The sequence below is a fragment of the Sphaeramia orbicularis genome, chromosome 1, assembly GCF_902148855.1.
Source record: "Sphaeramia orbicularis chromosome 1, fSphaOr1.1, whole genome shotgun sequence".
Taxonomy (NCBI): domain Eukaryota; kingdom Metazoa; phylum Chordata; class Actinopteri; order Kurtiformes; family Apogonidae; genus Sphaeramia; species Sphaeramia orbicularis.
In genome coordinates this window covers 49,246,502-49,264,085 of record NC_043957.1, presented here as the reverse complement: position 1 = coordinate 49,264,085, position 17,584 = coordinate 49,246,502, and the positions used below count along the sequence as shown (strand labels likewise).

At 39.1% G+C, this 17,584-nt stretch overlaps 1 protein-coding gene across 3 annotated transcripts in view; it reads left to right on the top strand.

The window, feature by feature from the left end:
- Positions 1-17,584, top strand: part of inpp4b (inositol polyphosphate-4-phosphatase type II B) — a 306,898-nt gene that overhangs the window by 86,218 nt on the left and 203,096 nt on the right. The gene's annotated exons all lie outside the window — the stretch shown is intronic.

Genomic DNA, 17,584 nt, shown 5'->3' with positions numbered 1-17,584 from the left:
GACAGTCGAGTCTATTTGTGGAAAGTTAGCACCTCCTGCCAATCACAGTGGAGAGGGCTTCACTCCAAGGAGAGTGACAGCTTTGACATTCGTCAGTCATGACAACGGCGAGAAAGCCAGTGGCATGAGGACAAATCACAGCAGTGGGACTTTCATGGGTGGCCACTTGTGGGTGGATGTGTGTGTGTGTGTGAGAGGTGGAACGATGATGGATAATAACTCCCTTCCTTTTACCAGGCTAAAGCGCTGTAGTTTCAGTGATTATGGTATGATATACTGTACACAGAACTTCCACTTTTGCTGCTCTCACATTTTAGCCGTTCCAACCGGCCATAAATTATGCTCATTTATGTGCATTTAATTTCACATTCCACCAAGGCAGGCAACAAAGAACTGCATTTGATGGATTGTACAATTATGCTTCTGTAAAAGTCCTGTTGCCTCTCCAAACAGAGGAAGTGCCCCGCTCTTATCTTACCATGTACACATCAGATATCATCTCATCTATTAATAATTCCAGTGTATTCTTCGTTTTGGTCTCTCTATGATCCAGTGGTCCTGCTAATTATTTACTTCATTAACCGAACCTCTGATTTTGTTTTTCACACTGCTCCCATTACCATCGCCAGTGGCCACAGAGCTTCATGCCTCATTACTGGCACTGCTGAGGGGATAAAACAACAGTCAGTGAAGGAGAGAGGAAACTGCTTTGCTTTAGCTACATCAGAGCAACTAAAGCCTCTACAAATGTATGATTATAGACAGATAAAAGGGGGGGGTGTAGCATGTCTTGTTTGTGGACTCCACCTGTAAATCAAGCTTGTAATTAAGAAACAGTGGCAGCTTTTAATACCACAGATTCAGAATATATACTTCATGGCAAGCCTCCAAAAGCTGAATGGGATTTGCCTTCCATAAGACAGATAAATTTGACATAGTAATGAATTAAAGTGCTTCTTAAACATGAAGCGCTGTAGTCATATGCAGAGATTGGCCCCAAAGCCTTGAAAGTGCTGCTCTGTCGGCCTTTTCTTAGTAAAAAGGAAAAGCCTGTTAACTTTAGCACACTTGTAAAAGTGTTGGAGCCAGACGGATGACAATTGATGGGGAATAAGTGGTCACAGACCCTTGAGGATAGAAAGTTTAAACTCTCTAAAACATTTTTATTGACATTTAAGCTCTCACTCTGCCACGTCAGGTTAGCACTACATGTGTCGCAGAGCATCTGAAAAGCTTCACGGACAGACCACAGCCACATTTCAAGCTCAAACAAAGGGCTAATCCTCTACAGTGCTTTCCTACATTAATTATATCATTTTCAGTGTCTTGCAATACTTCAAACTCCTGTTTGCGGTATTTTGGAAAGCGCCAGATAATTACTTTGTTTTCCCCTTTATGTTTACCCCCCCACTGTGTTGACATGTACTTCAATAAAGTGACTCACTGTGCCAATGAATATTTACAATTGCTGAAAATTAAGTGCACTCTAGGTTTTGTTGCGAGGGTGTGCGCACTCATTCGTGAAAATAGTTGTTGGAATAGTGCACGCTCATTAAAAGCAACCAACTAAATCTAAGCAGAGAAGCTAATTACTTATAAAAACTGCTGAGCAGATGTCTGGTTCTGTTGCCATAAGGACACGCCCTTTCTTTCCAGAGTACAGCCACAAGTTAACACAAGTAAAGTGCATCTATAAACAATTAAAAGTACTATTTATATAGTAGTATTACCAGTAAACTTTGTGGGAGGTGGTGAGTTCAGTGTCAGTAAATTAAATGTATTTTCAGTAGTATTTAGTTAGTGAAGTTTGGTTTCATTGAGGAGACTTTGTAGAAGTTTACAAAGCAGAAGGGAAGATACATTTACACAGCTGGCAATAGTTTTGCATTTTTTCACAAGGGATGTGAAAATAATTTAGTTTAAGGCAGTGGCTCACAAGCTTTTCTGGCTCGTCACCCCATTTTAACATCACAAATTTCTGGCGACCCCACATATTCAAAACGGAGACATTTTTTTTGCTAAAATTAATTTGTTTTTGATCATGTAATAGTTTGCTATACTATGTTGCAAATAAATGTTAATTTTAGACAACATTTAGTCTATATAATGTATATTATTATGGACGGAGGCAGAAAAGCCAGGTGTAGATTACTGCACAAAGTGAGAATTTGATTTTCCTTGGTCAGGATATGTACTAAGGCATTAGTGAGTTCAGATTTTTTCAGATCGACTTGTCAATAAAGTCGAAGTCAAGTCGACTTGTCGTATGATGACGTCATCACATTGACATCGGAGGAACAGCACAGACACACAGCCGTTCACAATGAGCAACTTGTACAAACGTTCACTGTAACATTAACAATGTACAGTAAAGAGCAGAATAAAAAAATAAGAAACAAGCATCAACGGTCCTTCTTAGACATTTAACCAAAACGAAACGTAGGCTAACACCTTGAATTTTCTTTTAAATTTAACTGAACAACATGAAGTGGGAAAAAGTTAAGACAGCGGCAGAAAAGACGCACAGCAAGTTAGAGAAAAGAGCGCATTGTCTTCATGAAATAAATGAACAGAGAAATCCAAACACTGGCGGTCCAAATTATTATTCAGTATTGGTGGTGCTTACATGGTTCACAGAGCATTACTGAAACAAGAGTTTTTCTAGATCACAGTCAGTTTAGTAATCCTACTCTGAGTCATCTTCTTCCTTCAGTCTTGGCCTTGCGCTAGTGATGCGCAGGTTTTTTTTTTGTTTGTTTGTTTGTTTTTTTTAAAGCCAAATAAAGCCAATAAAGTGACATTTTTTGGACCCGCACCAACCTGAGCCGCAGCCGCTGATCCGCGCATCACTACCACTCACTGCACTCCATGTTTTCATGTAGAAAGATGAGAGTATCGACATGAGCTTAATGACTGCTCGTGCACTGTCGGGTGATGGAAGGGAGAGAGAGAATATCACACGACTAGTCGACTCCTCCAAAGTAACATCGACTTGTGCCACAGACGTCAACGCATCGATAAACCAACTTTTCAGTTCATGCCCTAATATGTACAGTCAGTCCAGCTTGGATTTACAAGGCTGACAATTAATACTAAACAAACCAGAACTCAAACTATGAATTACGAAAGAGCTGCAGCATCTGAAACTGACCACAATGAACATTTGAAAGATAAACCGTACCACAGTGCTTCAGCTTCAGTTTGTCATGTCTTTTGTGTATCCGATTGTCTCTCTCAACTCACTATATATTTTTTATTAGTAATTTTCTTTTCTTCTTTTTTTTTTTTATCAATTACTAGAAATTTCAGGCGACCCCAGTTGAAAAACACTGGTTTAAGGTGTATTCATGTCCGTGTTGCATTCAGTGTTTTTAAGTATGGGATATAATCTGAAGAGGGGCTCAGCATTCTTCTCTTCACTGTCAAATCTTTGTTCGCCTTTTTTGTGCAAACTTTTCAAACACGTTTAGATCTATTGGATTTTTCCCTTTGAGAAATGTTCCACTGTATTGTATTGTACTGTCACCTCCCACTACCAAGCACTTGCCTTTATCTAAGACAGTCATATTCAGAGTAATCCCAAACTGGACTCTGGTGTTTTCTCCCAACTTTTGCCACCATGATACCAGGCGTGGATGAATTAGCGACACAGCAGGATGTGCTGGCATAAATCTGGCACACACACAGAAAATAGGAAGGTAGATTTTTCATTCAACAAAAATACACAGCTTTTTGTAAAACAAATGGAGACAAACTATAATTTAAGCTCACACAGTACATTTTCAGTTGTATTTTGTGAAGCCTCTTTTTTTAGTTCAATTATAGTCAGTGAAAAATGTTTTTTCACACCTGGTTTTTGGTGTTTTGTTTATTTTTACCAACTATAGTAACCTTGACACACTCAAATACCTACTTTATAATTATATGGGCGACAAAGGGAATAGATTCCATTCACATCCTTCTAAAGCTAAGAGGGCACAGATGGATAAAAATGGATAATTAAACAAAAGAAAACACGTACATCAACATGTAGTATTATGATACAACTTCTAACTTTGTTGCCTCTGCTTTAAAACAGAAACTCCCATGAGCAAGATAAAAACAATACTGTAAAACAAAATCAAATCTGTTTGCATGTGCACATTTTCTCAAGGTCGCAGGATAGAAAAGGTTTTGGACATGTGCAGTCCTGTATCTATATAACTCACATAATCTACTATTGTGGATGCAACTCACAGCATGTTCATCCTGCGTGATGCATATAAATGGAGCACAGAAAATTGCCCCGTGAAGCAGCAGGTGACCACTTGGTGTTGAAGTGCACTTTTTTTAGAAAACCTGCTCTTTGTCGTCACCTCTTCCAAACCCTTCTGTGTATAATCCTACTCCAATCTCCTCAAGGTGGGATTTGTCTGGATCAATTTCATAATGCATTATTCATTTGAGAATTTAATCAAATATCTCCTCCACCAATCAGCTCTTCTACCCATCCCTCCCCTCTTTACCCATCATATCAGTGATTGTTAGTGTCACCTGCAATAGCAGATTATCAGCCAAATGAATTACTGGGTCACAGGTGAATTAGACGCTTGGCTGACTGTAATCTTTTTTTTTCTCAGAGAAAAGTAGCTTAGTGAAAGTTTTTTTTTTTTTTTTTTTTTAGAAGAGTGGGGGGTGAAAAGTGCTTGAGAAAATCCCCTTTCTGCCTGGCTTCCCGTGGGTTTCTGCAGTGTAATGGTTTCCTTTGAGAGAGACATTGGTGGAAAGTGCTGATGCTTGTTGGCAGTGTGTGTGTGCGTGAAGGCAGCTATTTTCCATGGCTAACTGAGCCACTGATGAGCTTGCCAGCCAGGCCACAGTCTTGTACAGTGTGTGAGATTTTGTGTGTCTGCACATGCATGTGTAAAGCCTCCGAGCCGGCAGCGCTTGTGTGTGCGAGTGTCAGCGTACTCTGTAGTCATGCTAGGTGGGTACAGTAATAACCCTTCAGCTGGTCAATTGAGACATACTGTACATAATACAGACTTTAATGATCATATTTTATACATTGGGCATATCAGCTGGAGCAGCTATAATCACTTAGGTTATTACAGACTACTGCCAAATGTTTAGCAGTTTGGCATCTTTGTTGATGGAGATAATGACACGTTGCTTTTCCACTCCCCCCTCTGCACTCAGGGGGACAGAAAAGTAAATGGGTTCAGGGCAGAAGGGTTCTTGTCATTGCTTTGCTGCTCTGTTGTGTTAGTGTAGATGGAATTAGATGATAATAAGAAATCAGCCCATATTGTTTCCCCTTTGAACAACCCAAAGAGGGAGGGAAAACATTAGACATCTCACAGAGGCATTTTTCCTTCTCAAGAAAATATAAATATATTTGTTTTGATCTTATCTCTTTTTTTTCTTCCTATTTGTGTGCTATTCATAAGTTTACACACACACACCGACACACCTACACACACACACACACACACACACAAAGGACACTGAGTCTGTTTATCTGCTACCTCTCAGCCACCAAGGACATATTCCACTTTCACTTAAGGAGTACATGTGATTCGAAATGCTCCTCTGTTGGCATTGGTTCACATCAACAAGCAAATATGTAATTTAGGTAACAAATACGGCTTTAGTGTGCTGAGGGACAAAAGTAGCTTACGGCTGTTGCACCTCTCCCACTCCTTGCTGCATCTTGTTTTCATGTTTACGAAGACAAGGTGGTGTGAGCAGTGTAGAGCTGCACCTTCTGTGAGGACTCAGCTTAGGCCCAGTTATCCTACGCCCTTGTCCTCCTACGCAATAAGAACAATAAGAAGTGTGCCACCAGAGCCTTTAAGCTGCAGTTTGCTGCTGCTCACCTTGCACGCCATCATTGCCACACATTTTTCAGTCTCTATCAGGGTAATGAATGATGCTGTAAACCTACCGTGCTTCCTCTTTCAGTTATGACACAAGAATACAGTTAGATAACACTCTCATTATCGTCTAATAACATTTGTGGTAAGTAGTGTATTGAGGATAGCTTTTTAATTTGCATTTCATACAAGACTGCAGCATATGTTCCTTTAAATGGAGTTTATAACATTGGACCACTCTGACATTGTCTGATTTACTAATGCATGTGAATGAATGTGGCATTCTGCTTCCTAAAGTGCACTCTAGATGGATTAAATATTTGCTATAAGTGTCTGTATAAAAACACTGAAGACTTCTGAATTTTCATTGACCTCTTATTTTCCACATTATTGTGTTAGAGTAAAACCAAGTAAGTAGACATGAAAATAAGTTAATAATGACATGAAATGCCTCAACAGCCTGCTAGCAGTTTGGCTAAGTGGGTAGAATATTATTAGGCAGTTTGAAATGACCAACAATTAGCTGAGGAATAATCAAAACATACCTAAAGGTGTTTTTTAAAGTAAGAAGTGGAGTCCTGGCAAGCAGAGGTGACACTGCTCAATAACATTGCGGCCCCCTTTAAATGTGAAATGATGCTTGAATTTGCAGGACAGAAACACTACTCCTGAACTGGCTGTGTGTCCACTCCATCCTGTGTGTGGTGTGTGGACGCTGTGTCCATAGCCTACGGAGGTGGAGATTCACTTTAGAGGCCTATGAGACATGAGTGAAGAAGTAGAAATGAGCAGTGGTGTAGTGGTCCCTGGAGAAGTGGGTATACTCTCAATTTTTGCCTTTTCTTTTTTAAAGTAGTCCAGAAAAAAGCCCTGTTTTAGAAACAGTGACATGTCAGACTACTCTATTTAGTTTACCCAAAAATTTGTCAGTAATATTTGCTCATTATTATAAAATTATCATGACTTGATCAGGAGCAGTTTGTAGGTTTTACTGGTCACATAAGCAGCTGCATGAATGTAAATGTATTCAACATGAGGCAAACATAGGATAACATTAGCCTTCATAACGTTAGCCATTCATAACGTAAGCCATTCATAACATTAACCTTTCATAATGTTAGCACTTCATAACATTAGCCTACTCACATAGTTTAACTAATGTTGACAAAATCTCTTCTCTGAATGTGCAGTCATATGACCAGTAGTTTAAAACAGCGACTCATTTGGAAAACACCTTAAAACTTACTTCAGAATTATGTGTTCCATGAAAGAAGGTTCTCTCAATATGTGCCACTCACTTGAAAGACGTTTATTCGGATTTTCTCATTCACATTTCCAATAATCGTGCATCATTCAACGACACATACAGTGACCTGTCAATCAGATTCCAGAGGTGGCCAGTGCTAGTTAGCAATATTTTCCTCAGAATGACCCGCCCTACTCTGCCTCTGATTGGCTCATCAGTCCTCATGTCTAAAGTTAACCAATCTAATCAGTAAAGGCATTGAGTACTAGCCAGTTAGAGGCAGAGTAGGGCGGGTCATGGTTTCACCATCCGAGGGACAAAAATGGGCAATTTGGCTCAGATACTACTGAATGGTGCGCATCAGGGGGATTTAGAGGTGGGTATACGCAAAACTGACTAAAAAATAAGTAGGAATATGCCGTATACTGCAGTATGCCCTGGACTACACCACTGGAAATGAGTGAATAATGCAGACTTAAGTAATCCCTTTTAAAAAATCTTTTGGTTTTTAAGTCTGTCATTCTTTTCTGTAACTCATCCTGTTTTGCCTAATTAGTTATAAATGGTAATGCTGATGTCCCGTTAAGTAGTTGTGTAATCTATATCATAATACTGGAAGGTCTTAGAGCATCTGTGTGTGTGTAGGTGTGTGTGTGTGTGTGTGTGTATCTGCATAGTTCTGAGAAATTGAGACGTTTTGAACTGGCCAATTATAGTCCCATCTCTGCATTAAATATCTCAGCAAGATGATAGGACCAATATTTTGGGAGATATTACTCTTGGAATACAATAGCCTTACAATCATGTTGCTCGGTTGACTGGAAGCGCAGTACCACACTGCAAGATGGGAAATGAAGTTAAAAACAGGAATGACGCATTTACTAATTTCAAATATCGGTATTAACCCATAAAGACCCAGTGCTACTTTTATGGCAGTTCCCAAACAAATGTCTTTTTTTTTTTTTTTTAACCTTTTTGAGTGTTCTTTCAGAATGTATTATAATATCATCCTGTGTATTTTGCGATTTTTCAGTGGAAATCAGGTATTTTTCCATACTGAATTTACTGATCATGTAAATTTTCATAACATGCTCAGATTAAAGTTGAGGGTTATTATATCAGAACCAGAGAAAACTGAAGTAAAAGTAACATTTCCAGCAAAAATATAATTAACTGAACATAAACCCAGTGTATCCATCCATTGTCATTGATCCAACTCCATGGGTTTTACTGGTGAATCAATGTTGAAGAAGATGACTGTGTTTCCACGGTAACTACGGAGTCTCTGAATGTCCAAATAGGTCATAACTTATGACCATGAAAAAATGACAAGCTGCATTTTTACAGCAGTTATTTACATGTATTGATGAGATTAGTGAATCATCAGGTATTAGACAGCTTAGATCTGTAGATGGTTTTGGTTGCCAGTGGATGTTTGGGTCTTTATGGGTTAATGCGACCTGTGGTTCCTCAGTCTTGCTGTCTCCAAGGTTTCCTTTAGGTTTGCAGATGGTGTAGGTGTGATGGCTTTCTTTCTTCTTCACTTTTTCTATAATTGTGGACCTTTGCTAGTGCTTTTCTACCTCAGTGGTACTCGAAGCACTTTACAGTGCATCACATGCACCCACTGCACACACATTTGTGTGACTGTTTCACTGGTGGTCTCACATCACTGGAACAGTCACTGGGAGCAACTTGAGGTTCTGTGTCTTGCTCAAGGACACTTAAACATGTAGATAGGGGTCAGGGATCAAACCACAAACTGTCTGTGAATAACCCATTGTAACTGAAGTGTAAAACAAATCTGCTTGTTCATGAAGAAAACACACTATTCCGATTTACCTAATAATGGATGACCACAGCTATTTAAAAGCTAATAAAACAGTCTCTCTCAAGGCTAATGTACTGTTGTTTCTCTCAGAGTGGTAGAGACATCTCAGCAGAGTTTTTCTGCTTCTTCAGCTTAGGTGCTGTGCAGTCTTTTAATGGCAGGGAAAACCCTCAAGCTCCTAATATGTATGCTAATAAGCAACTGGTGGTGAATATATGTGCCTTAATATAGTGTTACTTTATATTCTTACCACTACTTCTTCAAAACATAATTGTAAGTAAAGACAGTTACTCATGTTATTTTTTTGGAAATGAATAAAAAAACAAGCAGAATGTTGTATTTCTCTTGACTAAATTTGCAGTGTTTCTGCACTGGTATATAAATGCTCCAGAGTACAGTACAGTATATGTCATATAGCTCATTGCTCTCCATCATGCATGTAGAGCTAGGATCCTTCACATTTGACTGTACAGTGAAGTCATTGAGGAGCAGAGTCTGTACATCTTATGGGGCATCAATCCCTGTCTGTCTGCCTGTCTAGGCAGTTAACCACCTCTGGGCTGCACCATTGATCTCTGTAATTGTCTCCCACTCTTCAAAGGGAGTTGAAAGTTGGTTTGATCCAAGCTGTTTACTTTCACAGCCCCTATAGCCTTTCTCTCTAAAGAAGAGAGCGATCAACCACTTCAGGCATGAGCTAGCATATTATAGTACTATTACTGTGTGTATGTTTGTGTGTAAGAGGCAGACAGAGTTGTAGAGACAGAGAGGGAGACTGAGCATAGCCTGTGGCCTTCCAGGCCTGAGGGGTTCTTGCAGTTACATAAGGATAGGGATTTGCAACCTGCACATCCCAGTCATTTATTCTCGAGTATGTGGAATATTACGACACAGAATCCTATGCTGTGACTCTTCTGTGCACAAGATTACAGGCTTCATTCAGCCATTGTTTGTCTGAGAAATATCTTCCTGATTTAGACACCAAAGGCTTCACGCCACTGTGGCAGTGATGATGTGACAAACAGGATGTAGAGCTTAGCTGCATGTTTAGTAGGTGATAAAACGATAAACTGTATCTTTTTTTCCACTCAATGTGCAACTTCAATTTCACTGCTGCAATTCATGGGCCAGTGTTTGAGGCGCAGAGTCAGACAAGGGGAAGCTGCAAACCACAGGCTCTGTTAGCCCTGCTGATAGCAGCCTGCAGCAAGTGGCTGATAATAAACACTTACATATAAGTAAGTGTACAATCATATGGATTGGACTCATCTGCTGACAGAGCCACAAAGAGTCTATTACAATGCAACTCTTTCACAACAGCTTCATGTTGGCCCAGTTGTAATTTAAATATAGCGCTGGAGTCAATAGAGGAGGCTGTACAGTCTGTGGACCTGCTACCAACTCATGTTTACAGACTGTGAGTGAAGGGAGCCTTGATTTTTATCACCTAGTCTGCAGTGGGGTTAGCCGTTAAAGTTTATGAAGCAAAGCAGAGAGTGCAGGGGGAAGGCTTTGATAGCATACCAAGGGCAGGCTGCTTTTACCACAACTTGAGTTTCTTTTTCTCCTACCTGCAGCTTTTTCTGTCAAAATGATTACAGTGGATGAGGGAATCTGATTTTCTATTTAATGTTACTCAAGCACATCCTTATCATTCTTGAAGCTCTGTGGAGTGCTTGTAAGCTTGTCTTTAAAAACGAAAAAAGCCTAACAGTTGGCCAGGCACCAGCAGGAGGACAGAGCTAAAACCTGATTGGGTGCACAAGAGCAGGGATTTCGAAGGAGGGGCCTCATATTTGGGGAGCAAGCAGTGACAAGCTGAAGAATGTGTGTGTGTGCGTGTGTGTGTGTGTGTGTGTGTGTGTGTGTGTGTGAGAGCAGGTGTGTGCCTGTAACACTGGGTTTTCTTACCTTTTGTCTTCCCACTGTGATAGAGAATCAAACATCCCCTGGAACCTTAAACTGTTTTGTAAGAAAGCGGGATATTAGGTTGTCCACCGTTTATCATACGCAGCCCTGTAGATCTCTGTACTTTAAGTAACTGCAGGAGAAGTAATCCTAAAAGGAGTTTCCCTGGAGAAAACTGCTGCCTCTCTGCAGTCAGCTTTCAGTAAGTATTCACCTTTCAGGCTGAAAACGTCCAACCTGCTTTCATTGCTTACAAAGTGTCTCTGCCAGGCACAATGCGATCTATTTCTGTAGCATAGATAGTGTGTTGATTGTGCAATATTGAGAAACAGCGGGGATCATTTTACAGAACATGTACCATTTCACTATATTCAACTACCAGTATCAGCCCCTGACAGAAAAGTTCAGTTTCTTTCTTTCTCATCTTAAAAACAGTGTTTGACGGATGTGTGAGTTGTCTGTGTCATAACACACTTGAAGTGTGTCATTATCTGATTGAAAAGCAAATTTCACACTCCCAGAAAATATCTTACGCTAGCATACTGCAGATATACACGGGTAAAAATAGCACACAGAGAGACTGGTAAATTCATTCAGGAGAAAATCTCCAGCCCTCCAAAATATGAAGACATGATATTCAGTGCATATCAAAGACGGCATTATAGCCTGGAATAATGATTGAGTTTGTTTGTCACTGTAGCTCATATTTCAGTGCACTGAGCTGTACTCTTCAAACAGCTGCCTAATTAAACTACCAAATGCATCTAGTATTGACAAATCTTCGCCATTGTAACTGAAGTTTTAACATCACTCAAATATTAAAATATTGATTCAGTTTTGAAACATAATGCACATTAATGTAGCCCTTGTTGTTGTTCCTCCTCCTGCATTTCATAATTTAGTTTAGATATAGATTTTTCTCAAACTCTGCATATGTTCTCATGGTAATTTATACTTGTCTGACTCAAAAGGGAGATAAGAATTATCAGTGAATTATGTGAGCACAGACGTTAAGTCATGGAAAGCTATGCCAATTAAGAACCCACTTCCATGATTTTACACTCAGTAATCTTACAAGAGTTGAAAAAGATTAAAGTCGTGCTTTCTTTTATCAAAACCAGACCCAGAAGGCATGCACCGCTCCTGTTTTAGTTTCATGTTTGCACAATGAGCCGTAGTTATGTTTTACAGTAGGTGCATTCTATGCCTTTGATACATTTTCAAAAGTTATTCCTAAAGCAGACAAAACTAAATTAACAAGGCATGTAATGACAAAAAAATACACTAGAAGAACACATCAAAGTATTTAGTATCTAAACACAAATCAGTATTGTTTCAGTCAGATAAGACCTCATATCGCTCGGAGCGTGCACACACTGCCTCAGGACCAGTGTACGGAACGTCAAAAGAAATACACAGCATCTGGAGTCTGCTCTGCTTTCCTTACAAAGGTCAGACGGGAGCAATTAAAATCTGGACATATAACCCATTATTCTGCACGTCCGTCAAATGAAGGACAATATTAATATATAATGTAATGAAGAAATAGACAGGAAAGGGCAAAAGAGGTGAGCTCAAGTGTGATTGCATCTTTGTCTGACTCCTATTTTTACAGTTCAAAAGCAGAAGAATGGGGTCAAGAGGAAAACTGAAAATGCAGACAATGTCGAGGGTAGACAGAGGAATGAGAACATCAGCTCACCTAGGGAAACACAACCCTGTGCTCTTCTGTGTGTGTATGTATGTATGTATGTATGTATGTGTGTGTGTGTGTTTGTTGGGATGTGAGGTTGCCTAACATTCTTTGTTGCTATCTGATGGATAAAAGTGCTGCCAGCTGCAGATGTTTTTTAGATTCTGACTAACACATATACAGCTCAAAGCTTCTATACACAGTGAAGGGAAGCTCAAGAGTAAAGCGTGTGCCATGTGCAGCTGTGATAGTGTTCAGCCAGCTGCGAAACCTGGGAATACTAAACACAAAACTTGAAAAGTAGGAATTAAGGAGCGCTTAAGCTTTTCACTTACACCCAGGATCCTCAAAGATTTTCCCTGCTGTAGGTAGCTTCTACTTCTCATGTTGAATCTAAGACCAATCCCTGCCGCTCTCGCCGTACATTTCAGGAAGTCACAGTTTGAATACGCAAAATTTTGTCTAACATTTCCGACTTCAAAGTAGGTTATTAAAATTGCACTTCCTCAATGTGCGTATTTCTTTTTTTTTTTTTCTTTTTTTTTTCTGAACAAGCTTTGATCTAGCATGCATGTCATTACTGAACATACATTTTGTTCCTTTTAGATTCAGAATCAAACAAATTCTCATTGTACCTCAGAATTTAGAGTGGGAGTGCACACAAAAAGAGCACACAAACACATCCGTAATCACTGACAAAATATGAGCCGTAACCAACTAAAAATGTACAAATGTATTTGGCAGCAGCACAAATGCACATAAATACTGTTGCATAGTCAGAGTAAGCAGTTTGTTAGCAGAGTGAGAAGCATCTTGGGTAATCCTTTGGCAGGTACGAATCTACGCACTATTTGTCTCCGGCTTCCAGTTGGCACCCAGGTCATCAGTTGTCATGGTAAATAAGGCAGCAAGAACAGCTCAATCCAATGTTTCCACCTACACTCTGCAATTCCACACCACCTCCCATATTGAGAAAGGCTGCCTCCTTATCACCATGACCTCCAGTACTCAACCTCATCATGCTAACGTGCATGTTTATGTGCGTACAAATATTGTGTCAGACTGTGTGTATACATGTGCTTAAGTGTCTTTTGTGTTTGCTTCTGTACCTGCTGTGGGTGATAAGGGCCAGTGTAGTGTACGTCCTTTGTTCTGGAAGAGTCATTCATCCCCCTCGTGTGTGTGTGTGTGTGTGTATATGAGGAAATGAAAACCTGCTTAATCCAGGGTTCAAACCTAGATAGTTTCAACCAAAGCTCTGTGTCACCGATGCTGCTGTGTGTACGGTGGCCGACAAGGGCCAAACGCATTGCAACGGCCTAATGCGTCTCAGTTAGAGAAAACAGCTGCAAGTACAGAAACGATGCAAATTCACAAACTCAAACACAAGTCTAAATGAGGTACAACAAGAGGAACGTAGTGCAAATGAAAAAATGTGCCTCAAGACACAAAAACACATGCATAATCATCAAATGCTCTGCAAATAGAGAAACGATGCAAACCAAGAAAACATCTGCAAACAAAAAAAGCTGCATAACCAGTCAGTACAACAGAAGTGCTCCAAACCTGTAGGGGGCACTGTCAGCAGAACAGCTCAATGCAGTGACACACATGATGGAGAGAGAGAGAGACGGAGAACAGCTGACTGACAGGGTTTCAAACTACAGTGGGAACAAATTGAAGTAATGCAGTAATGTGACTTTTGATTCTATTTGACACTAGCCTGTTGTTTATAAACGCTGCCCCCTACAGGTTTGGAGCACTTCTGTTGTACTCACTGGTTATGCAGAGTTTTTCGTTTGCAGATGTTTTCTTGGTTTGCATTGTTTCTTTTTTTGCAGAGCATTTGATGATTGTGCATTTGTTTTTGTTTTTTGTAGCCATTTTTAGCTTACCAGCCAACAGGCCGTAAGCTATTGTCGTCCTGTGGTGTCCGTCAGCGTCATCTGTCGTCTGTCGTCCGTTCCGAAAAATTTCAATCATCTTCTTCTCCGAAACTACAATTCCGATTGACTTCAAACTTGGTATACAACTTCTTTATGATGATGTCAACAAAAGTTAGTGAAATTATTTGGATCCGGATCTGATTCTGGATTTGGTGCCACTTTGAAAAATTTCCCCATTATAAGAGATAGGAAGTGGATCGATGCAATAACTCAGTAAATATAAATGATATCCGGTGTAAATTTCTACAGTCCAACCCTGATGGTGAGATGACCAAAACATAATGTCCACATGCTGATCAGGATCTTCTTCTGGATCCGGGAACTTACAGAAAATTTAACATGGCCTCTTATGGGGAAAAAATTTCAATTGTTTTTTTCTCCGAAACTCCAGTTCTGATTGACTTCAGACTTGGTATACAGCTTCTGTATGATGATGTCAACACAAGATATTGAAATTATTTTGATCCGGATCTGATTCTGGATTTGGTGCCACTTTGAAAAATTTTCCCATTATAAGAGATAGGAAGTGGATTGATCCAATAAATCAGTATCAATGATATCAAGTTGGGATTTGAATTTTTTACAGATCTGATTGGAATATGACCAAAACATGGGCTATTTCTGTAATATAATAAATACACAGAACTGGGTGATAATAAAAGGCATCTGGATACATTTCCCAAAGCTTTTAATTTGGTCAGTAAGCTACAGGGCCATTGGTCCTATTTTTTCATTTGCACCACGTTCCTCTTTTTGTACCTTATTTAGACTTGTATTTGAGTTTGTGAATTTGCATCGCTCCTGTACTTGCAGCTGTTTTCTCGAACTGAGACGTTGCAATGTGTTTGGCCCTTATCGGCCACCATATGTGTGCGTTTGTTTGTCATTATCTTGCTGCCTCAAAATTGACTGATGTTAACCTGATGAAAGAGTACATCGGTTTTAGTTTTTGGTACACCATGAATTTTTCATTTGCCGTTGTGTAGAATAGCTGAAACGACAGCTGCGATGCTTCAGTATGTATTATAACTTTACAACCATTATGAATCAGCCATGACTTACTCTCTTAGTAAGTCTCTTAGTCCCACTGCAAACAGTTTAGGCAGCCCTGGCCTAGAGGGTTGGGGAAGTGAAGCAGTTGCTGGTTCAGTTCCCTAAACAAGCAGAAAAATAGCTGGGTGATGTGCCCTTAAGGAAGGCACTTCATTTTCACATAATATTTTTCTCTGTATTTTGCTTTTTTTTTTTTTTTTTTTTGTGAAAAGCAGGTATTTTCTTATGTTTAATATACAGATAATAGAGTAAATTCAAAGGGCATTATGAGAAAACTGTAGAAAAAGAGAATTTTTCCGCAAACTATATAATTTACTGAACATTTACAACCACTGTCATTTATCACACTACATAGGTTGTAATGGTGAATCAGTGTTGCAGAAGATTAGCGTTTACTATGGAGCCTCTGATTGTCCCCATAGGTCATATACAATCGTGGAAAAAATTATTAGACCACCCATGTTTTCTTCAATTTCTTGTCCATTTTAATGCCTGGTACAACTAAAGGTACATTTGTTTGGGCAAATTTAATGATAACAACAAAAATATCTCATAATAGTTTAATTTCAGAGCTGATATCTATCCATTTTCCATGTTTTCGTGATAATAACCAAAATCACTTCAGTTCTTACATCAATATCTATGGCATTGTACTGACAAAAACAGTGCTTTTAGGCATTCCATGTTTTCTTTTCTGTCTGTTTTAGTCACATGATACACACAGGAGTTAGTAATTGATTGCATAACCATTGTTTTTGATGATTTTTGATGGTCTAATAATTTTTTCCCTCAACTGTATGTCCAATATCTATAAAACAGTCATTAAAGAGTCAAAATAAATAGCTAAGCCTCGAAAATTCAAGGTGTACAATATGTTTGTGAGAAAATGCAGTGTTTTTATGTCACCATGGTTTCTGTTGGGTTAGATTTTCCAACTTTTTAAGACATATTTCACACAATGTAGGTACAAAAACATTCTATTCATTTCTATCCACAGGAGGCAGCAAAAGCATTTAAATATGTCAGTAAAATGTAAGACTTCTAATACATACAGCCATGGAAAAAATTATTAGACTGCCTTTGTTTTATTCAATTTCCTGTCCATTTTAATGCCTGGTACAACTAAAGGTACATTTGTTTGGACAAATATAATGACAAAAACAAAAATAGCTCATAAAAGTTTAATTTCAGAGCTTCTTTTTAGCCATTTTCCATGTTTTCTTGATAATAACCAAAATCACTTCCGTTCTTACATCAATATCTATGGCATTGAACTGACAAAACCTGTGCTTTTAGGCATTCCATATTTTCTTTTGTCTGTTTTAGTCACATGATACACACAGGAGTTAGTAATTGATTGCATAACCACTGATTTGGATGACTTTTGATGGTCTAATGTATGTATGTCACTGAAAAGCTGCCAAACTGTATTTTACCTTTTTCAATGTATTAGTAGGACAAGTGGTTCTAAAGTATGAAAACATTTTAGATTAGTAGATAGTTTTGGTTTCTGGCAGCTGCTTAGGCCCATACTGTACATGCTAAAAGCCATTTAAAAAAAAAAAACAAAAAAAAAAGTTCTTTGTTCTTCAGGCAGTAGAATAACATGTTTGTGGTCATACTAGACAGTACTACACTGATGGATTGCCTCTATCATGTGTCTGTAAATGACTTGTTTACAGTGTGCTGCAGCTGTGTACCTCTTATATGGTTCTCAAGTAAGGCAGTGTGTGCTTTTGAAGTGTTTATCTGCATTCCACACAAGCACACACTCTAAAATATATACCTGATACTGCGCAGTTGGAATTTATGTTAATTTAAGTAGCCATAACAAGTGTTTCTTTCCTGTTGGCCAGCTGAGTCACAGGCTGCAACAGAGGTGTGACACACAACCTTCCCTCTCTCTCTCTCTCTCTCTCTCTCTCTCTCTCTCTTTTGTCTGTATTGTTCTATGTCTCTCGCCCCTTTTCTATGCTGCTATCTTGGGTCTCTACCCATTAATTGTTTGTCTTCCTTCCTTTCTGTCTCTTCCTCTTCTGTGTTTTTCTGCTC